The sequence below is a fragment of the Sus scrofa genome, chromosome 2 (genome assembly GCF_000003025.6).
Source record: "Sus scrofa isolate TJ Tabasco breed Duroc chromosome 2, Sscrofa11.1, whole genome shotgun sequence".
NCBI classification, from domain to species: Eukaryota; Metazoa; Chordata; class Mammalia; order Artiodactyla; family Suidae; genus Sus; species Sus scrofa.
In genome coordinates, this window is record NC_010444.4 from 110,330,811 (window position 1) to 110,355,069 (window position 24,259).

The following is a 24,259-nucleotide window of genomic DNA, read 5'->3' on the forward strand; positions in this document are numbered from 1 at the left end:
GTCCTTTTTTCAGATTCCACATGTCAGTGAAAGCATTTGATGTTGGTGTCTTATTGTATGGCTGACTTCACTTAGCATGATAATTTCTAGATCCATCCATGTTGCTAAAAATGCTGGTATTTCTTTCTTTTTAATGGCTGAGTAATATTCCATTGTGTATATGTACCACTTCTTCTGGATCCACTCCTCTGTCGATGGACATTTAGGTTGTTTCCATGTCTTGGCTATTGTATATAGTGCTGCAATGAACATTGGAGTACATGTGTCTTTGCGAGTTGTGATTTTCTCTGGGTAGATGCCCAGGAGTGGGATTGCTGGATCAAATAGTAGTTCTGTGTTTAGTTTTCTGAGGCATCTCCATACTGTTTTCCACAGTGGTTGCACCCATTTACAATCCCAAACAGTGTACTAGGGTTCCTTTTTCTCCACACCCTCTCCAGCACTTATGTTTGTGGACATTTTTATGATGGGCATTCTGGCTGGTGTAAGGTGATACCTCATTGGGATTTTGATTTGCATTGCTCTAATAATGCATGATGTTGAACATATTTTCATGTGTTTTTTGGCCATCTGTATGTCCTCTTTGGAGAATTGTCTGTTTACATCTTCTGCCCATTTCTTGATGGGATTGTTTATTTTTTTGGTATGGAGCTGCAGAAGGTGTTTATAAATTTTGGAGATTAATCCCTTGTCACTTGATTCACTGGCAAAGATTTTCTCCCATTCTGTGGGTTGTCTTTGCATTTTGTTTAGGGTTTCCTTTGCTGTGCAGAAACTTTGAAGTTTGATTAGGTCCCATTTGTTTATTTTTGTTTTTACTGTCATTACTTTAAGAGGTGGGTCTGAGAAGATGTTGCTGTCATTTGTCAGAGAGTGTTTGGCCTGTTTTCCTCTAAGAGTTTGATAGTGTCTGGTCTTATATCTAGGCCTTTAATCCATTTGGAGTTTATTTTTGTGTATGGTGTTAGGGAGTGTTCTAATTTAATTCTTTTCCATGTGGCTGTCCAGTTTTCCCAGCACCACTTATTGAACAAGCTGTCCTTTCTCCATTGTATAGTCTTGCCTCCTTTGTCATAGATTAGTTGGCTGTAGGTGCATGGGTTTAATTCTGGGATTGCTATCATATTCCACTGATCTATATGTCTGTCTTTGTGCCAGTACCATATGGTTGTGAGGATTGTTGCTTTGTGGTATAGTCTGAAGTCAGGGAGTCTGATTCCTCCAGCTCCATTTTTCTTTTTCAGGATATCTTTGGCTATTCTGGGTCTTTTGTACTTCCACACAAACTTTAAAATATTTTGTTCGAATTCTGTGAAAAATGTCCTTGGTGATTTGATAGGGATCGCAGTGAATCTGTAGATTGGCTTAGGTAGTATAGTCATTTTGATAATATTAACTGTTCCAATCACGAGCATGGTACATCTTTCCATCTATTTGTGTCATCTTTGATTTCTTTCATCAGTGTCTTACAGTTTTCAGAGTATAGGTCTTTTGTCTCTTTAGGTAGTTTTACTCCTAGGTATTTTATATTTTTGGATGTGTGGTAAATGGGATTGCTTCCCTAATTTCTTTTTCTGCTCTTTCATTGTTAGTGTATAGAAATGCCATCAATTTCTGTGTATTAATTTTGTATCCTGCAAATTGACAAATTCATGGATGAGCTCTAACAGTTTTCTTATAGAGTCTTTAGGATTCTCTAAGTATAGTATCATGTCATCTGCAAATAGTGATAGTTTTACTTCTTCCTTTCCAATTTGGATTCCTTTTATTTCTTTTTCTTCTCTGATTGCAGTGGCTAGGACTTCCAAAACCATGTTGAAGAGTAGTGGTGAGAGTGGACATCCTTGTCTTGTTCCTGATCTCAGTGGGAATTCTTTCAGCCTTTCACCATTGAGAATGATGTTCGCTGTGGGTTTGTCATATATGGGCTTTATCATGTTGAGGTAAGTTCCTGATGTGCCCACTTTCTGAAGGGTTTTTATCAGAAATGGGTGTTGGATTTTGTCAAAGGCTTTTTCCGCATCTATTGAGAAGAACGTATGGTTTTTATTCTTCAGTTTGTTAATGTGGTGTATCACACTGATGGATTTGTGGATATTGAAGAACCCTTGCATCCCTGGGATAAATCCCACTTGATCCTGATGTACAATCCTTTTAATGTACTGTTGGATGCGGTTTGCTGGTATTTTGTTGAGGATTTTTGCATCGATGTTCATCAGTGAAATTGGCCTGTAGTTTTCTTTTTTTTGGTATCTTTGTCTGGTTTTGGCATCAGGGTGATGGTGGCCTCATAGAATGAGTTTGGGAGCATCCCTTCCTATGCAATTTTTTGCAATAGTTTCAGAAGGATAGGTGTTAGCTCTTCTCTAAATGTTTGATAGATGATCTAATTTTTCTATGAGTTTATTTGTATGTTTTCAAAGTATAATTGACCTACTACTATATTGGTTCCTGTCACAATCATAGCAGTTTGATGTGTTTTTTATACATTCAAAATGATTACCAGGACAAGTCTAGTTATAATGTGTCACCAGAAAAAGATATTGCATAGTTATTGACTATATTCCTCACAGTGTACATTTCATGTAAGTGGCTCATTCATTTTATGACTGGAAGTCTGTACTTCTTAATCTCCCTCATTTATTTCTTTCCTTCTCTTATGACCCTTCCCCTCTGGCAACACTTTTTGTTCTCTGTACCTATAACTGTTTGTGTTTTGTTATGTTTGTATGTGTGTTCATGGTTAAATGTAAGTGAAATCATACAGTATTTTTCTGTTTCTTACTTATTTTGTTTAACATAATACCCTCAGTTGATCCATGTTGCCACAAATGGCATGATTATATTCTTTTTTATGACTGAATATTATTTCATTTTGTGTGTGTATATAAATATATACTACATATAAATATCACATCTTATTTATCTATTCACTTGGGTTCATTGTAAATCATTCTGCAATGAACACAGAAGTTTATATATCTTTTCTCATTAGTGTTTTTGTTATTTTTGCCTACATACCCAGGAGTGGACTTGTTGGGTCATATGACAGTTTAGATCTTAATTTTTTGAGGAATCTTCATTCTATTTTCCATATTAGGTGCATCAATTTACATTATCAATCATGCACAAGTGTTTTCTAACTTCACATCCTCACTAATACTTGTTATTTTTTGTCTTTTTGATAATAGCCATTCCAACAGGGGTGAAATGATACCTCAGTTTGGTTTTGATTTGCATTTCCCTCATAGTTATGTTGAGCATCTTTTTATGTGCCTGTTGGCCATCTGTGTGGCTTCTTTGGAAAAATGTCTATTCAGATCTTCTGACCATTTTTTTAACCAGGTTATTTGGTTTGGTGTTTGTTTGTTTTTTGTTTTTTGCTGTTGAGTTGTATGAGTTCTTTGTATATTTTGGATATTTACCTCTTATTGGGGATATTATTTGCAAATAAGTTCTCCCATTCAGTGATTTGCCTTTTCATGGTGTTGCAAGTTTCCCCACTGTGAAACGACTTTTAGTTTGTAGTTCCATTTGTATATTTTTGTTTTTATTTTCATTGCTTGGAGATACATATCCAAAAAGAATGAATATTAAGACTGATGACAAAATGCATATTGCCTATGTTTACTTCTAGAAACTTTATGGTCTTACACTTAGGTCTTTAATTAATTTTGAGTTTATATTATGCATGATGTAAGAGAGTAGTCTAGTTTGATTCTCTTACAAGTAGCTCTCCAATTTTCCTAGTATTATTTATTGAAAAGACTTCTTTTCCCCATTGTATAATTGGACCTCTTTCATCACAGACTAAATGTCCATGTAAGTGTGGGTTCATTTCTGGGGTTTCTATTCTGTTCCTTTGATCTCTGTTTCTGTTTTTATGTCATTGTCATACTGTTTTGATGACTGTGGCTTAATAATATATTTTTAAATCAGGGAGAATTATACCTCCAGGTTTGTTCATCTTTCTCAAGATTATTTTGTCTATTTAGGGTCTTTTATGTTTCCATTCACATTTTATAATTATTTGTTCTAGTTCCTTGAAAAATGTCACTAATCTTTTGATAGGGATTGCACTGAGTCTGTAGTTTATGAACAATGTATATCTTTCCATGTGTTTACATCATATTCAAATTCTTTCATCAGTTTTCCAAGTATGTCTTTTATCTTCTTAGTTAAATTTATTCCAAAGTATTTTATTCTTTTTGATGTGATTTTAAATGGGATTGTTATCTTCATTTATTTTTCTAGAAGTTTGTTGTTATTGTGTATAAATGGAACATATATCTGTATAGTAGTTTTGTATTTGCAACTTTACTGAATTCATTGTTGAGGTATATTAGTTTTCCAGTACCTTCTTTAGGATTTTCTATGTATAGTTTCATGTCATCTGCAAATAGTAACAGTTCTACCTCTTTTCCAATTTCAGTTCATTTTATTTATTTTTCTTGCCTGATTCTGTGGCTAGGACTTCCAATATTATGTTGAATAAAAACGGTGAGAGTGAGTGTTTTTGTTTTGTTCCTGATCTTAGAAGAAATACTTTCAGCTTTTTACCATTAAGTATGATGTTAGCTGTGAGCTTTTCATGTATGGCCTTTATGTTGAGGTATTCCCTCTTAAACCACTTTGTGGCTTTTTTTTTTTTTTTATCATAAATGCATGTTGATTTTGTCAAAAGCTTTTGCTGCATTAATTGAAATAGTCTTTTTTTTTTTCAATTTTTTTTTTTTTTTTTTTTTTTCTATTTCTTTGGGCCGCTCCCGTGGCATATGGAGGTTCCCAGGCTAGGGGTCGAATTGGAGCTGTAGCCACTGGCCTACGCCAGAGCCACAGCAACGTGGGATCAGAGCTGCATCTGCAACCTACACCACAGCTCAGGGCAACGCCAGATCTTTAACCCACTGAGCAAGGGCAGGGGCCGAACCCGCAACCTCATGGTTCCTAGTCGGATTCGTTAACCACTGCGCCATGACGGGAACTCCTTTTTTTCAATTTATTAATGTGGTGTATCTCATTTATTGATTTGTAGATTTTTAACCAGCCTCATATCACTGGGATAAATCTCACGTATCCTGGTTTGTAATATTTATTTTTCAAACATTTTTCTAATGAAAAATTTTTATCATTTAAAAAGTGCAGAGAATAGTGCCAAGTCCAGCTCAGCAGGTGAGGGCTGAAGAACGGGTACTGTGAAACTTAAGAAAAAGTTATTATAAAACAAGACACAGAGACATTTATCTTAATTAAGGTGGGAACCAGGGGACTCAAGGTCTCGGGGACCAAGAGTACTGACTCAAGAAACCACACTGCTTTTATTGTGCTCTTTAGGATTACATCAAGTGAGGAGGGGGTTGTAGGTGCAGGATATAGGGTTTTTTTATTATTTTAAAAGTTCTTTTATTATTTTAAAAGTCACATAGCTGGTAGATGGTTAAGCTTTTATTCTGACTTTTAGGTATTTAACGATCTTTAGCATTTGAGGAAGCTTGGCATTAGCTGTCTATACTTAGCATCTAGAGGATAATCATTGTGCTTCCACAAGTGGCATGCCTATCTGCAGCAACCAGGAGTGGCTAGGTTTGCACCTCCTTCTACTTGCTGATGCATATTCTGCTAACAACCTCTCATAAACACCTTGGTACCATGAAGTTCCTCTTTCTCTTATTTTAACAGGGCATACCATGCTGCACAAATGGCACAGCAATCTGCACAGGTCTGGCATGCTTAGACCAATGCATTATGTCCTCATTCAGCTGACCACATGAATAACTTATGCCTTTTGGTCTTTGTTCTTAAGCTTAAGTTATTTACCAGCATGTAACTGTTTTTCAAGCAGGAGTATGGCGTAATGTAAAGCAGGACAAGATGGAGTTTTCAGCATAGAAAATAGAAGCAAAGAGACTAAGAAAATATTGTAGAAACACGTCTCCTGACAGAACAGGAGGATTTCCCATGGTGGTTCAGTGGAAACAAATTCAACTAGGAACAATGAGGTTGCGGGTTTGATCCCTGGCCAGCCTCACTCAGTGGGTTAAGGATCCAGTGTTGCCATGAGCTGTGGTATTGATCACAGACACGGCTCAGATCTGGCATTGCTGTGGCTTTAGTGTAGACTGGCAGCTACAGCTCCGATTAGACCCATAGCCTGGGAACCTCCATGCCACAGGTGTGGCCCTAAAAGGACAAAAGACCAAAAAAAAAAAGGTACAGAGAATAGTAAAATAAACCCCCATGTAACCCATTTCCAGGCTCAAAAAATTTCGACTCATGGCCAATCTTTTTAAATCTACACTCTACCAAATTTTACCATGTTATTTTGAAATAAAATTCATAAATCATATTATATTATCCATATATATTATAGTCAATACTTTAAATGTCATTTCTTTTAAGAATTTTGAAAATCTTAAAGAATTTATACAATTTTCTAGAAATATATGAGGGCATTTAAATAATTTAATAAATGTAAATACTGAGGATCATTCCTGGTATATAGTAAAAGATTAAAATATTTTAATAGAGCAATTCCAAGATCATTAACTTGTGTATCTTTTAATATATTAATAGTATTAAATATCAAATTACCCACATAAACAAATAAAATTATATTTGGATGATTATCCAGCAGAATTCAGAACACAAATTAATTTGATGAAGAATAGGAGAGGTATCAAATTCACATCACAACTGATACTCAAAATGTCAGATTAAACCCACGTGACAAGACTTCCTTCTTGATTCCAACACACAGATACTTCATTAAATGTATTAAACATGGAATACTATTTAGGGCTAAAAGAACTATGTTTAAATGCATTTAAGGCATTCAGACCTGTCTATTTTTTTTTTTTTTTTTTTTTTTTTTGCATAAGTGTGAAGGCCTGGACAAAAGAGAGACCCTGATATAAGCTATCACATCAAAAATAGGAATAACGACTTTGCCCCTACTGGCATAGATACAGACAATGCACAGCCAAAAGTAAATCAACAGTACCACCAAGTCTTAACTGAAAAAAATGTTATTTTGAAAGATATTGGAAAAATAGGCATTATACATGTAGAAGTATTGGACCCCAAACCAAATTAAATGAATAGAAAATTAAACTCAAATTGAAAAATTAAGGTAGAAGTGGTTTTTAATGAGTTCACCTGATTCTGGCTAATACAAACTTAAAATCTTCTATAAGGACAACTGCTTAATCTATGACACATTTATAACTGAGATTTTCATGGAAGAAATTTATGTTTTTATATCCATGGCAAAAAATTACAAATAACATGATAATCTCCTAATACAAGACAACACAAATAATGAGAAAATAGCTGAAAGTTTAAATATGATGATAACTCTGTGATTAAAACTTGTAAATAAAAAGAAAGAGAATATATAAAATAACAAGGGGACTTTACAGTTCTTGGAAATGCCAAGAATAAAATAGAAACACTAAAATTGAATAATGTAGACTTTGAAGAAAACACTAGAGAGATGAAAAGGAAGTCCAGACTGATTTACCACATTGGAAGATATATTACCAAAAATAAATTTGGACATGTTATGGAGGAATAAAATAGGAATATTATAGATATACTTTTTTTTTTTTTTAGGGCAATACCCATGGCATATGGAAGTTCCCAGGCTAGGGGTAGAATCAGAGCTATAGCTGCCAGCCTACTTTACAGCCACAGCAGCACAGGATTTGAGCTGTGTCTGCAACCTGCACCACAGCTAATGGCAATCCTAGATCCTTAACCCACAGAGAGAGGCCAGGGATCGAATACACATCGTCATGGATACTAGTTGGGTTTGCAATCTTCTGAGCCATTGCAGGAACTCCCTATAGATATACTTTTAAATTTAGGATCATGGAGACTTGAGACTGTCACTTCCAACTTTGATGGAATAACTGGACTTCCTGTAATACAAAAAGAATAAGTAGGGAAAAAAATATTAAACATATTTTTAGACATTAGAAAATAGGCATCATAGGACTGTCATGCCTAAGAAAAAGAAAACAAAAAAAAACAAAGTAACCTGAGTCCTACAATAAGCTCACCTTTCTTCTGGAAGCAACTTACAAACTGTGATTCAGGAAGGCGTAGAAGAAACAGATCATAGCAACCTTTATTTTTACACATAGAAAGGGGACTAGAATTTGAGGTGCAATGTTCAGGGTAGAAGGGAGCTAAGTGTAAGAGTTCTGTAAATCTTCATAAAGCTTTCTTTGAAAATATAGTCATGAGATGGATAGAGTGAAACTATTAGGGCCTGAGTAGAAAACCACTTCTAGGGTGGAGTGAGTGGTGCTGAATAATTCCTATGTGGTTACATGTATGGATAAGAGGTGTTTAAAATCTCACTTTCCAGAGTGTGTAGAAATTATAAAACATCTGGGTATTCAAGAGAGACCTCTGAAGGTTAACAAATTAATCTACACATAAATTAACTACTGGCCAAAAAAAATTTAACAGTCTTCCAAAGACAAAGAAGCAACCCTCAGAAATAAAACTTGCAATATCTGATACCCAGTAAGAAGTAATTTTACAGAAAAGTGTAAAAATCTGACTCATAACCAGGAGAAAAATCAGTCCGTAGAAACTGTTGCATAAACAGTGGAAAGAGGTCAAAAGATATTAAAATAGCTCTTATAAACATACTCAGGGATACAATGAATAACATGAACATAATGAGAGAAATAGTTTTTATTTCTTCAAGTTTTATTTGACTTGAAGAAATAACAACAAAATATCTGAAATAAAAATCTTACTGGTTAAAATGTTTGTTATCTAAATCTATATAATTGCCCAAATCTAACGCTTTAAAAATAACCGCAAATATTTATTATCTCCCAGTTTTAAGAATTCAAGAAGGACTTGATTTGTGGTACTGGTTTGGGACAACTCATGTGGTCACAGTCAGACAGAGATTGGAGATGAAATAGTGGGGCTAGGGTGGAGGTGCGTTGAAGAACCTAGGGAATGACTGCATCTCTTTCTCTTCATATAGTCTTACTTAGGTCTCTCCATGTAACCTCTCTGTCTGAACTAGCCTGGGTGTCCTTACAAGAGGGAAGCCTTGGTATAATCAGTTGGCTTAGAAAACAGCATAAAGTTCCAGCATGATTGTTCTAGGCTGCCAGAGAGAAGTTGCATCATTGTTATTACCTAGTTCAGACAAGCACTTCCACTATAAAGTCACTTCCACTATAGGCTCCAGTCTTCCCAGAATCAAGGTCAGGGGATATAAAATATAAACACTATCACCTGAAGGGAAAAATGCCCAAGTGCCATATAAGAAGAAATATATCTATGGTCATGTTAAAATATATAATCTGCTGGTCTGTCTTCTCAGAGTGACATCATCTTACATGAAAATATACTCACACCATATTCTAAGACTCCTGAGTATTTTCTTATTATAGCATCAATTTGAGGTTTGGGGGCTCCATAGCTAAATCACGTTATGATTCAAATGAGTACCCTCAGGTGAATCTCCTTGGTATATAACTCAATATTATTCCTCTAAATCTTAAGACATGTGGTTAATGAGACAAATTACACACCTTTTAGTATCACCTTCAATATATAACTGTAAGACAGAAATAGAAAATCCACCATACATTCACCTGTTCACAAAAGAAGGAAGAAAAGAGCATAGAGGAAACACATATCCACACCAGTTCTAAAATCCTACTGGAAACATGTGCCAGTTCCTTCATATGGTTATTTTTGAGGACTCTTGGCTCTGCATTTTTGGCTATTTGTTTTGCCCTCTGAATTATTATTTCTTGTAGAAAGCAGGCAGTGTTTGTACCCATGCACTTTTCTCAGCTTGCTTCCTTCATATAGTAAATATTTTAAGGAACCAAAGTCCTTTTTTCATTTTTCACTCTTCTTGCCATTTTCAGTCTAAGTTGGTAAATCCTTTAAAAATTATGTGGATTTCTTAAGTGTTGATATATAAACCACTCTATTAGAAAAATGCACATACAACAAGTATCTTCAGATAAGCTCCTCTCCACTTTGGGCTAAGAGTCTGCTGTAGGACAAAACAGTTAGCTCTTAACTGGTTTAACATATAGGGTATGTAAGGTATTTGTTAGATGCTTGGAAGATCTTTTCTCTATTTGGAAAAGGATTTTTAATAACTCTACTTCAATTCTCTATAAGGACTTAATGAAGGATCTTACAGGCACAAATTGGATTTAAAGTTTCCGCCAAAGCACTTACTAATGTGAGAATGTTTTGCGGTTGTCTTTCTTATTGTCCATTTGTTTTTTAAGATGTAGATATAGGATTGAAAACAGTTTTATTTTAAAATACAGGGAATTAAGAATTTTTTAATTGGAAAGTTTATTCTTGGAATTCTCTTGTGGAACATCAGGTTAAGGATCTGTTGCTTTCGGCAGCAGCTTGGGTCACTGGTATGGTAGGGGTTCAATCCCTGACCCAAGAACTTCCACATGCCGCAGGCATGGCCAAAATAAATAAATAAATAAAAGTTTATTCTTTAGTTCATTTTTTGCTCTTGAATTTTTTCTATGGAGCAAGAAGAGGCTACTGTGGAGATTTTGATATTCTGCCTAGAAATATTCTTAGCCACATCATCAAATTTGATAGCTTTTTCTAATTTCTGCTTTTACTACAGTTGACAGTGGTGTCAAATTTCCAGTGCTATTAAGGTCTACCAGCTTTCACATTTTCCATGCATTCCTTCACATCTCACTGAAAATTTCAGGGTTATTTTCTGTCTCTTTTTGAGAAGCTTTATTATTTAATTTTGAGTATCTCAATACCATTCCTAATTTTGTCTGTCTCTTGACTCCAGAATCTATACCAAAAATTTTAGATATTTGTTAAGACATTATTTTTCCCACTCTATTAGTGAGTAACAAATCATCTCAAAACTTAAACTCTTCAAACAACAGCATTTTGTTATCTTTCATAATTTCTCTGAATCAAGAATTCATGAATATAGCTGGACAGTTCTGTCTCAGAGTCATTCATTTTGTTACAGTAACATAGTTGGTGAAACAAGACAGTGTGGGGAAATTGAAGCAGTGGAGGGATCGCTGGCCATCAGTCTATCTTCTTGTGGGCTCAAGGTCTCTTTCACAGGCTCTCAAATTTCTATTCAGTATTGTACTGTGGCATGAAAATACAAGAAATGTAAGCCCTATGTAAAGTAAATGGTAAAATATTTATTTGCAGACAACATGATTATGACATATAGGACATTCAATGAATCTACAAAACACACACACACAAATAGACACACATATACACACCAGAAATTCAGTTTTTGAAAATTATATTCTTAGGATATCAGTTCTCCCAAAACTTATCATCTATAGATTTAATTCAGTAGATCAAAATTCTGGGAGGCATGTTTAAGAGACTGATATGCTGCAGCTAGAATTTATATCGAAAAAGTCAAAGAATATATATATAATTGCTTAAACAAATTTGAAAGAGATAAATTTGGAGGTCTTTTTTACATGATTTCAAATGCTTAATATAAAGTTAAAAAATCATAACAATGTGATATAATGTAAATAAATGAAACAGAAGACATATTCAAAAAATGCACAGAAATACACATAATAAATTGATTTTCATTTTACTTATCAAAATAATTCATGTGTATAAGATAGTCTTTTAATAGTACAGTAGAAAGTGATGCCTATACTAAAAAAAAGAGAGAGAAAACATGAATATTACCTTTACTGCACACTATACGCAAAACTGAAATGGATCATATATGCCACTGAGAAAGTATAAAATTTCTGGAAGAAACCGTAGGAGAAAAATATTCACAGATAGGCAAGATTAGTTAAACAGGACACAAAGAATATAGCTGTTATAGAAAAAAATAGAACACAGAAATAATATTCTTCAACAAAAGAGCACATTTAATCCAACAATATATAAGAAGGACAGAGAATTATGTCTAAGAAGGATTTATCCCCAAAACAAAAATTTAGTTTAATGTTCAAATCCTATCAATTTAAGTTCCATTTAATACGATAAAGCAGCATGAATCCTATCTCAAACAATGCAGGAGAAAAAAAAAAGTTTTACACCATTCAACACCCATTGATTAAAAAATCATTAGTTAGCTGAAATCAAAGAAAACTTTCTCAATATGATAAAAGACATATAAAACAGTGTTTAATGGTGAAAGACTGAGCAACTTTTTTTAAGTACATTTCTTTTATTTTTAAATCATTATTTCCCCAATACAATTTTTTCTTCTACTGTACAACACGGTGACCCAATTACACATACATGTACACGTTCTTTTTTCTCACATTATCATGCTCCATCATAAGTGACTAGACATAGTTCCCAGTGCTACACAGCAGGATCTCATTGTTAATCCATTCCAAAGGCAATAGTTTACATCTATTAACCCAATTCCCAGTCCACTCCACTCCCCCCCTCCCCCTTGGCAACCACAAGCCTATTCTCCAAGTCTTTGGTATTCTTTTCTGTGGAAAGCTTCATTTGTGCCTTATATTAGATTCCAGATATAAGTGATACCATATAGTATTTGTCTTTCTCTTTCTGACTTACTTCACTTAGTATGAGAGTCTCTAGATCCATTCATGTTGCTGCAATGGCATTATTCTGTTCTTTTTTATATCTGAGTAGTATTCCATTGTGTATATATACCACATCTTCCTAATCCAATCATCTGTTGATGGACATTTGGGTTGTTTCCACGTCTTGGCTATTGTGAATAGAGCTGCAATGAACATGAGGGTTCATGTGTCTTTTTTAAGGAGAGTATATAATAAACCAGTGGGACCTAATCAAACTGACAAGCTTTGGCACAGCAAAGGAAACAAAAAAGATAACAAAAAGACAACTTACAGAATGGGAGAAAATACTTTCAAATGATACAAATGACAAGGGCTTAATCTCTAAAATATACAACTTATACAACTCAGCAGCAAAAAAGCCAACAACCCAATTGAAAAATGGGCAAAAGACCCGAATAGACATTTCTCCAAAGAGGATATACAGATGGCCAACAAGCACATGAAACAATGCTCAATATCCCTGATTATTAGAGAAATGCAAATCAAAGCTACCATGAGATATCACCTCACACCAGTCAGAATGACTATCATAGATAAATCCACAAATAACAAATGCTGGAGGGGGTGTGCAGAAAAGGGAACCTTCCTGCACTGTTGGTGGGAATGTAAGCTGGTACAACCACTATGAAGAAGAATATAGAAGTACATTAGAAATCTATACACAGAACTACCATATGACCCAGAAATCCCTCTCTTGGGCATATATCCGGACAAAACTTTCCTTAAAAAAGACGCATGAACAATTTCTTATCAAGATGTGGAAAAAGTCAGTGATGACTGGAGATAACCTCAAACTCACCCAAAATGCAGCCCTGATCAAGGTTGCTATGCTTGATTTACTATCTCGGTTAGAGAAGACTAATGTCCCCTTAAGAACCAGGTATAGATTTATTGCTCTGGTGAATATATTCATTTCTAGGACAATCAGAAAATAAATCAAAATAGCACATATTCAAATGGAATCAAAATATATGCATTTGTAGTTTTGCCCAGAACAGTGTTAATCCTCATACCCTTTGTTACAGTAGGTTCAGAATGACTGGACCATATAGAGGTACCATAGGGCAGCACATTGAGGCAATGAAACTATCAGATCATGTTGATACTATTGGAGAGGATGAGCAAGAAAATAAAGGAAAATATACATACATAAAACTTGAACAAGAGTGTTCATAGAAGTTTTATTCACAGTAGTTTAAAGAAACAAAATAAAAACTGGGAATAAGCCAAATGCTGAGCTATACCAAAATAGGTTTAAAAAAAAAAGTCATAGAATAATTCTGTGTTAAAAAGGAATAAACTGCTTATTCACACACATGAGTGGATCTGAGAAAACATAGTACTAACTGAAAGAACTTAAGAGGGTACATAGTATATTATTCAGTTTATATGATGTTGTAGAACAAGCAAAGCTAACTGATGGTAAATAAAACCAGAGCTGTGGTTCCCTAGGGATGGGGAGTATAAGGTGCCTGGAAAGTGACATAAGTATGTTGCTGATGAAAATGTTTTATACTTAGATCTTTGAGTTATACTGTTGCAGCACATGAAATTGTGAATACTCATGGAACTTTGCACTTAATGTATGTGCCTTTCATTTTATGCAAATTGCACATACCTCATTAAAAACATCATTACTAAGTGTTATTTTCTAGACTAATATGGCAAATAGGTGTAACTATAAATTTCTGAAAAGTGAGATAGGAATTATACAATAGATTCTTCCTCTTTCACATAACATATTAGAATATTGACTTTTTAAAATAAACTTTTTAAAGAAGAATTTCTTTTTTTCAAAAATATAGTATGGAAACAACTTTTAAACCTTAAGAAGATTAAAATACTTTGATCGTTTAAGTACAGGGAATTAATTACCTTACCAAAATGTATATTTTAATATGCCTTTTTCAATGGCCCTGAAGGCCCCCTTCACTATAAATGTCTAATTGAGGTATTAAGGAAAAATGTTTTTTCAATGTAATTTGCAGAGGGACTTCAATAAAATCCACAGGCATTTTCACAATCAATTATGTTTAAGGCTAATTTATGATTTCTCATCAATACTGTGTATACAAATAATGCTGCTCCTTTCCCCTCATTTAAAATAAATGTAGGCCAAAAAGAGGGTATCATTATAGGTATTTTAATAAAATACTGAGGAACTCCAAAGAATCTTTTTACTCCTTTGGTATCTTTTCTTTCTTCTCAAGTTTGTTTTTCCTCCCTCTTTCAGATTGTCATTTTGACAAACTTTTCATTTACTTTCCTTTTCAGAGCTTTGTTCATACTCTTTTCTTGGGAAGATAAGGAAATTTTGTATTGTAAAGGAAATATTGTTTTGAAATTATCCACTGGAGTGGAAGGTGCAATATACTTAACATCTAACACATTTTTATGTACAGACTAACAAGTAGATCTCAAAATGATATTTCCATCACTCTCATTGTATCATTCATTCTCTGTCACTGTTGACTACATCTTTCTCAATGGCATATGATAGACATTTTAGACACATTGGTGAACTGAAAAAACATTTAACAAGGATATTTAGCTAATCCATTATTCCTAGGGAAATAGACATCACATTGTCTTTATAAAAGTTTATTGGATTTAAAAAATATCTTTGCATTAAAGAAAGGCAGTGTGTTTACGAGAAACAGTGCAAATTTAAAATCTGGATGATTTCTTCTAAAAATACCTCAGGGTACAAAATTTCATTATTTTTTGCCGATGTACTTTGTTTTTCAAGTGCAGATGTTACGTCAGTGTGGTGATGCAAAGCAAAATGTGTAAGTTAATAGCCAGAAAAGATGCTAGCTCAGCCATAGCATGGAGTTCATTCCAAAGGTCCACAAGAAAGTTTGTCGAGAGTTAAGTCTGCATTTCTAAGTAGAAAAGGATGTTTAATTGATTATTTCAGCACCTTGGATTATTCTGCCTTATATATAAAAGAAGAAATGTGGAATTATTATGAAGGTATCTTTACTGAACAATCGCACAGAAAAATATATATGAATAATTATTAATAGATTATTAGGTATAAAACATACAAAATCTTTCAAGAGTGTGTTCCTTGTGGAAGGTGATTTCATAAATGTTTGTCCATTGTAGTGAAACTTTTATGTAGGGATGTTTGTAAACTCCTGAGTTTTATATCAGCTACTGAACATTAATTCGATCAAATGACTATCACAGAGAAATAACAACAACAAAAAAAGTTAATGGTTGTTATAAAAATGATTGGTTTACAATTCTGTGGAATTTATGAATATGCTTTCTATTCATGCTTTCTAATGTGAAAGAGAAGGCATAAACCCTAACTGCATATGTATAACTGGAAGACAGGAGCTCTGCCAGGTGTACACCATCTTTTAGGAGGGTTCCTCTTTTTTGTCCACTCAGAAAATAAGCAAATTTTGAATTAACTACACGCATTGTGGTAGTACTAGGCAATGGCATTGGTTAAGAATCATATTTAAGTAAATAATAAATATAGAGTAGAGCAAAACAGGATAAAATAGTGATATAAAGAAGGGAGTAATTAAATGAGTCTGAGGGGGAATGAAAGAGGATTTATAGAAATGTTAGTGATATCAACCATACTGTATTATTATCAATAGATGATACATAAAGTACACTTTATTACATCATTTTAAGTCAGTCATTCAATCGATGACATGAGCAATTATTATGAAGATATATACCTGTCACTACAGAAGATGGGCAGAATTATAAAGCAAATCTAGCAGTATTTATCAAGCTAGTACAAAAAATTAAAGCCTAGAACTGAAGCCCATTCTGAGCCTGCCACTAACTATGCAGCAGAATGAGAATGCAAAATACACATTATTTGGCAGATGAGTTAAACTCAGTTAAAATCTTAGTTTCTGTATCTGCTCAGTGAATCAACTGAATCAGGTTATCCTTGAGTTTTCTTTTTACTTTAAAAAAATTGGCATACAGGCAACATATTTAGACCTGGAAGGAAGACATTGTTCTTTAAAGAGAGAAGAAACATTAGAGAGGGCAATGCATCCTCATTTGTTGCAGACAGGACTAGTATTATCTGTCTACTAATAGTTTATAAATTTGTTCAAACAATTAAAATTACTAGCATTGTAGAAATTTAAATAAAATACCCATTTGTTGTAATCTTTTATGCACTTTTGTAGAAATATAAAAGAGGAACCACATTGTTTTGCATTGATAAAGAGCTATAAGTAGCCCTTCTTACAGTGAAAGAAAATGCAAATGTGTTGAATGGGATGAAAATCCAGAAAGTAAAGAAAAAATGTGCTGTTTTTTGTTGAAATAGAGAACACAAAATATAGAAGAGAAAAAAAAATGAGGAAATAGAGGTGAAAAACGCAGAAACCTCTAATTGAGGTGAAACATTAGTCCAAGGTTTGGGACATCACTCATAGATAAAGCAGATCTCTTGGGGCATATATCTCGTCACTTGATATTCACACCAAATTGGTAGGAAAGCAGCCCACTTCTGTGTTTAAATTTTGAATGTTTTTTTCTCTTTTAATAAATTACAACAAGACCTCTAGTGAAGAGTAGCATTTGTTAACCCTTCTCTGCAAAGTTCATAGGTAATACCTAATTTATCCCACTATCCCAGAAACCTATTATTCAACTACCTTACATTAATAATGTATTTACACATTGCAATCTTACAATATGTCGCCTCCCTCCCCAGACCTCCACATAGTGAATATATGAGTCAATAAATTTGTTTCTTTCATGGAAGAAAATTTTTTGAGACAAACAGCTATGTGCATATTTGATTATGAGAAAGAGGCCTCTAAGAAAAACTTTATATAATATTACATATGACTTTAATGATATGATATATGGTCAGGAATTGGGGGAAATGGTGAAAATTAATAAAGGGGGGGTCTAGTGACTGAAATATAAGAAAATATGCCAAATTTCCTCATAATTAGATGAAGATAGTTATTGGAGGAGTATTTACTAACCATTGTACCTTGTTTGGATGACTTGCTTGCTTTCTCTTGCCCCTCCAATTACTTACAAAGATTGCATAAATGAAAGTACCATAGTTACAGTATCTAACTAAGAGTAAGAAAGGAACAATAGAGGTAAAGGATAATAAACAAATTGGGAAATTATATTCAGATGAGAGAGGATAACAGAGCTAGAGATAATTAAATTTGCATTTCCTGAGAATCTCAAAAGAGAGGATGAAGAATACTACTTCCCTTTGAAATGCATATGTATTAAATTTCTATTGCTAAATGACACTTATAGCAATTAAGCAACTTGAAACCATACGAACATGTTGACCTGAAACAAACAGACTGCCAGATATTTCTTCAGTTAAGTGGGTTCATTTGGGATTAGCAGAGAATTTGAATTCAAGGTCGGCAACCACGGTGAACCATGTACAAAGTCCTGTGTGGCAAGAGAAGAAGAATGCTTTTATAGGGAGGAAAAGGAAGTTGAGAGGATAGAAAGAGTAAACAGAATAAATAAAAGCCCATGGCTTTCATTGGCTGAGTTCTTGCCAGGGAAGAAGAGTGTTTCTTCTTCCTATTGGGTCTGCTTTCTCGCAGGACGTGAAAGCCCTGTTCTTACAGGGTTTTGGGGTTTCCCAACTGTATTTAATTGAAGTTTCTGTTTATACATTTTTTTTCCAGATGTATTATTCCACAGATTTTCTGTCGTTCATCTGTCACAAAAAAGTTTCTCAAGCCTAAAATCAATGTTTCAGCAGGGCCATTATATCATTTAAAGCTTGGAGTCTTCTTCAAAACTCATTTAGGTTACTGGCAAAATTCAGTTCCTTGAGGTTATAGGACTGATGACACTCCTTTCTTGGTTGTTTACTGGGAACCATTCTCAACTCCTAAAGCCTACCCTTTGTTGCTTTAAATTCCTGACTTCCTCTCCATTTGGCTTGATACTCAGATTTCAAAGGCTCATGTGTTACTCTCCCTTTTATAAACTCAATTGTGCCACCAACATAACCTAATCACTAGTGTTAAATCCTGTTATATTCACTGATCTGGCTCACATTAACAAAAATAAAAAGGGGAGAGGGATTATATAAGGCATGTACACATAGAAGGGAAACTTGGGAGACTTCTTAAAATTCTACTGTAGTGTTCAGCTCCACTTCTCTTTCAATTTTATGTGTCTAGATGACCCCCAGGAAATTGCAAGATCTGGTATTATCCAGGCACTTCAAACATTGTTATGTAGAAGTAAAGAAATTGTATTAATTCCTTTACTATATTTTCATAATTAATCAAGTTTGTGAGCTTATTTTTCTATTTTTAACATATTTTTGAATACTTCAAATTTGAGATTTACTTTCAAAGAAAATATTATAGGAGTTCCCATAGTGGCTCAGTGGGTTAAGAACCCAACTAGTGTCCATGAGGATGAGTGTTCGATCCTGGCCTCATTCAGTGGGTTGAGGATCTGGTGTTGCCACATGATGCAGGGTAGATTGCAGACCCAGCTCAGGTTCCGCATGCTGTGGCTGTGGCATAGGCTGGCAACTACCACTCCAATTGGACCGCTAGCCTGGGAACTTCCATATGCCAGAGATACAGCCCTAAAAAAAAAAAAAGCAGAAAAGAAAGAAAATATTCTATATGTATAATAGTTTTAACAGCCCAGAATTGAAAAAGATATGAGGGAATAAAAAGAGGGATATGAGAGAATAAATATCTCCCTTTTTCTATGATGTCAGAGAACAAACCTATGATTATGAATGTCCTAGAAAATATGCTCAAGACCAGGAAGAAGTAAAACATTTTTTTTTGGAATAGGCACATAGTAAATATTTTAGGCTTGGACAGTCAAGAGGAAAAATCAAGAATATCAAGTAGGGACATATATATTTAAAAAGACAAGTTTCTATACATTCTTTATTTTAAAAATTCAAACTGTATTTGTGAACACTGACATTTGAATTTCATATAATTTTCTTGTACTACAATATTTTTTGCCTTTTTTTTACCATTTAAAAATGTAGAAATCAGATGATAATGTGAGAAAAAAGAATGTATACATGTATGTGTAACTGGGTCACTTTGCTGTACAGTAGAAAATTGACAGAACACTGTAAAACAGCTATAATGGAAAAAAAATTATTATAAAATTTTTTAAAATATAGAAACCATTTGTAACACATTGGGAATACAAAAACACATAGCAGGCTGAATTTAACTTGTGAAGCAGATATTCTTGAGCACTTCTCTAGAATTCCTGTAGAAGTCAATCTTGGTCCCACTAATAGCTAAGTCCTTTTTTTTTTTTTTAAATCTCACCCTCCTAAGACTTTGTGTATATACACGTGTGCATAAACACACATATGTTTGTACACTTATACACTTTTAGACAAATATTATTATTTTCTTCTATCAACCTCATTTTGAACTTTTAAACTTTCCTGCATATTTCCATAGAAATGATTCCATAGAATTTCATTAGTCTGTATATACACAAAAGAAATCCCTCTATATGTAGATAAAATATATCCTTAAATAACTTTTTTGATTCCTGTGGTTCTCCAACTTTTACAATTGATTTGTTATATGATGTAACAGTAATGGCAAACAAAATTTGTGATTTCTCTGTGTGTTTTCTACAATTAAAACATAAAATTATTTAATGAGAAATAATGTACTTTGTTCACATTTTTCTTTTACTACTAGTATTTGGTGTTTTAATAGAAGTGTTCCATGGTCAACAAAGACAGAATGTAGGTGCCTAGGTTCTGCAGTGTGCATTTGAAAATAATAGAGATAACGTATGCTAAAAAGGCCTTCATAGTTGAGCTAAGCCATAACACATTATTTTTTTTGCTCTTAAAAATATTTTATGAAACGATTTATCACAGATTCCTGCCTGTTTTACATGGAGGGTTTTTTTTTTTTTTTTTTTTTTTTTGTCTTTTTGCCTTTTCTAGGGCTGCTCCCACGGCATACAGAGGTTCCCAGGGTAGGGGTATAGTCGGAGCTGTAGCCACTGCCCTACGCCAGAGCCACAACACAGGATCCAAGCTGAGTATGCGACCTACACCACAGCTTATGGCAACGCCGGATCTTTCACCCACTAAGCAAAGCCAGGGATTGAACCCACAACCTCGTGGTTCCTAGTCAGATTTGTTAAATACTGCACCACGACGGGAACTCCCATAAAGGGTATTTTTTAAAATTTAAGATTCAGTCATAATTTCAAAAGATTAAATTGGAGTTCCTGCCATGACTCAGCAAAAATGAATCTGATTCGTTTCCATGACACAGGTTCAATCCCAGGCCTCACTCAGTGGGTTAAGGATCCAGTGTTGCCATGAGCTGTGGTGTAGGTCACAGACGTGGCTCAGATCTGGCATCACTGTGGCTGTGGTGTAGGCTGGCAGCTACAGCTCCAATTTGACCCTTAGCCTGGGAACCTGTTTATGCCAATGGTGTGGGCCTAAAAAGACAAAAATGAAAAAGATTAAATTATGATCAATTCACTTGGAACCCATGCAAGTAGTTAAATACGCTTCCTGAAAATAAACACTAGGGAACTTCTAGTATTGAAAACAGATTGAAACCAGACCTTTATTCTTTATGTTTTCCAAATCAGTATTTATGATTACTTTTTTGACAAATGACTACTTCATGAATTCTTTTAAAATGTATTTTATAGGTTTTGAGTAAGCTTCTTGAGAAAATATTTTAACCTTTTGGCCCAAGCAAAGTTTTCTAGCTTGAAATTCCTTATTGTCCTTCTGTCACTTGCCATAGGTTAATTCAGCATTTTTTTTTTTTTTTTGAATTTCAACTGAAGAGGAACAAAGGGATTTCTCAAAGATGAGGAAAGCTATAATCAAAGCAAAAGTCAGCTGTTAACCCTTCAGCCTTGAGAAAGAGCTGAAGGACTTTCAAGAGATTGGATTCCAAGAATGAACAGTTCATGAAAATCCTTGTATTCAACAAATCCAGGGGAGCACTTCTTCTGAGCAGTATTAAAAGGGGAAAATATGGAAGTGACAAGTAATATCTAGTAAGAATAAAATGACCAATTCTGACTTTGAGAACTCCTCTCCTCTGGGTGTGAATACATGGAATCTGTTCTAAAAGTTAAAAAATGACTCAAGGTTCATGAAGTGCCTTGTGTTTTACAAATTTGTCATATAAGAAGAATGGAACAGAGATTGGTTTGGAAATCAAGATAATAAAGTGCCTTATTTCTGTAGTTTCAAAAAATAAGTCTAAAGTAGATGTCTTCATAGAAGTAATTACTAATTACCTGGAATATCTTGACTGAGTTGACTTTTAAGGCCCTAATTCACTCTAGGAATCCTGGATGAAATGTTAGGCTACAGGATAACAAGCTTGCTTTCTGACCAAAACCATGTAACGATTTAGTTGTACTGGGAAAAATAATTGCCACAAGACAAGTGTCTCCATATACTGAAAATTTAAATGATCCCAAAGCCTTCTCCTGATGAATTCCTTCAATTAGATTTCTCTTCTTTCCTTTGAAGTTTAAAAAATAGCAATAGCACTTAAAATATCTGAAGCAGTGACTCCATGAGAGTCAGTGATTTCAATTTTTTTATAGTAACTCTTGAATATTTAAAATAATTTATTTGATAAAATGATTAGAAACCCCCTATTTGGTTTTATGGTGAACCAGTAGAACTTAAAAATTACTTGTATTTGCAAAGGATTTTAAATAAATAAGTTCTTCAACAATACTATGTAAAAGGTTACAAGTCAAAGATAAAGATGAAATAGTACTCCAAATATCTAAGCCTCTGCATGTGCCTCCAATAAGCCTCTCCATGTGCACAATAGTTATTATAAAGTGAATTTTTCCTCTTAATGGCTGAAAAATACAAGATGATATCGACATGTGGTCTCTTAAAACAGTATTTTGTGTTAATTTGAATGATATAAATGCTCGTATCCACATTTCTCATAAGTAATTAAATTTAGCATCTCATTTCTCTTACTGAAGTAAGCTATTAAGCTTCCTCATTGTTCTTATTCATGATATCATCTGATGTGCTAGATTAGAGATCCACAAATCTATGGATGCCTCCCCCACAATAGCAGTTTGGTAGCTTTCACAGTGACAGTATGGGTCACAAAGGTCTAAAATATGTAATATCTAGCCCTTTTCAGAAAAATTTTGGTGACCCTTGGCTGTTTTAGGTCATCAAAGCTAATTCTAAATAAATATGCTAGTAGTTCAAGTGTTGATAATTGGGAAACAAATAGAAAAAAAAATTAAAATTAAACTTGTTGTTTTTTCCATATGATGCTCAAAGATTGCCTAACCAAAGAGGACATTTTGTAGCACCTTCATAATATTAACAAACTGCTGTCTTAGGTACAATAAGCAGGTGATTTATTGAAAGTGACTTGTGTAGTCAATATCTGGAATGAAACAGCTAGTTTCATCTTGTCCAATTTTTACATTACTCTTCATTTTCCCTGAGAACTACATAGCTGAAACACTTTCAGTGAAGCACTTCCTTGTAAAATGATCAGTTGTATCTGTCACCAGGAAGAAATGCATTTTCCGTGCTTTACTACAGCCATCTGCATCCTTCATTTTCTTTTAATTCAGTCACTGGAGCCCTAATGATCGCAGCCATTTCAGGAAATGCCATCAATTACAGAAAGGAGCTCATTCAGAAGTGAAAGATGAGCTCCATTCTCTGTTACTTAGAGGTCAGTGATCATTCTCCAACCTCTTCCCAATGAACAAATAGTACAGTAACTTTCACAGGCTCTTTCATTTTTCTTAAGACTTCTGCTTTACGACTTTTTGTAAACCTTGCTTAAAATAACTTTACATGTTTGACACTGGCAGCCTTAAGGTAAGCCTGACCCAATCATTTTGCATGAGTCCATCATAAGTTCAATCATATATTATGTAATTCTGACTCCCAGGAGTTATCTTTAAAAGAAAAAATATTATTAAAATGATGATTTTAAAGTTCTAAAATAGAGTTGGTAAAATTTATATTGAAATAATTACAAAAGTGTAATCATTTCTCATCTATAAACTATATATTATTTTCTATAAATACAATCATTTTGAAAGATACAGTATAGAATTGTATATTTGTGTAAAAAATATCATACTACTTAAAATATTACCTTTATGCCCCCTCTCCAAAGCACCTGTAATAATTAGGAATACAATCCAACTGCCATTGTTGTGTCTTTTGGCAGAAGGATGTAGGACTCTTATAGCCACATAAAAACTTGCAGACACAGGCTTATATTTGTACATAATCGCTAAAAACTAGAAGCAACCAAGACATCCATCAGTAGGTATATGGACAAACTGTGATATATCCATGTAATGGGATATATTTAGAAATTTAAAAATGAATAATTAAGCCATGAAAAGACATGGGGAAATCTGAAATGCATATTACTAAATGAAAGAGTCAGTCAGAAAAGCCTCCATTCTATATCATTCTAATTATATGACATTCTAGCAAAGTCAAAATTAAAGAGATGGTGAAAGAATCAGTGGTTTCCAAGGGATCAAGAGGAAGGCTAAGCAATTGAATAGATGAAACACAGAATTTTTAGAGTGATGAAATATTCCTCATGATGCTGCTTTGGTGAGTCTTTCCCTTTCCAGTAGAAAAAAGA

The 24,259-nt window shown here is 34.0% G+C and overlaps 1 long non-coding RNA gene across 1 annotated transcript in view; it reads right to left on the minus strand.

The window, feature by feature from the left end:
* Positions 7,776-24,259, minus strand: part of LOC110259433 — a 628,822-nt gene continuing 612,338 nt past the window's right edge. The window contains exons 6-7 of the long non-coding RNA XR_002341842.1: positions 11,725-11,789; positions 7,776-7,919 (exon numbers count right to left, since the gene is read on the minus strand). This is a non-coding gene — a long non-coding RNA (uncharacterized LOC110259433). The remainder of the gene's footprint in view (positions 7,920-11,724; positions 11,790-24,259) is intronic.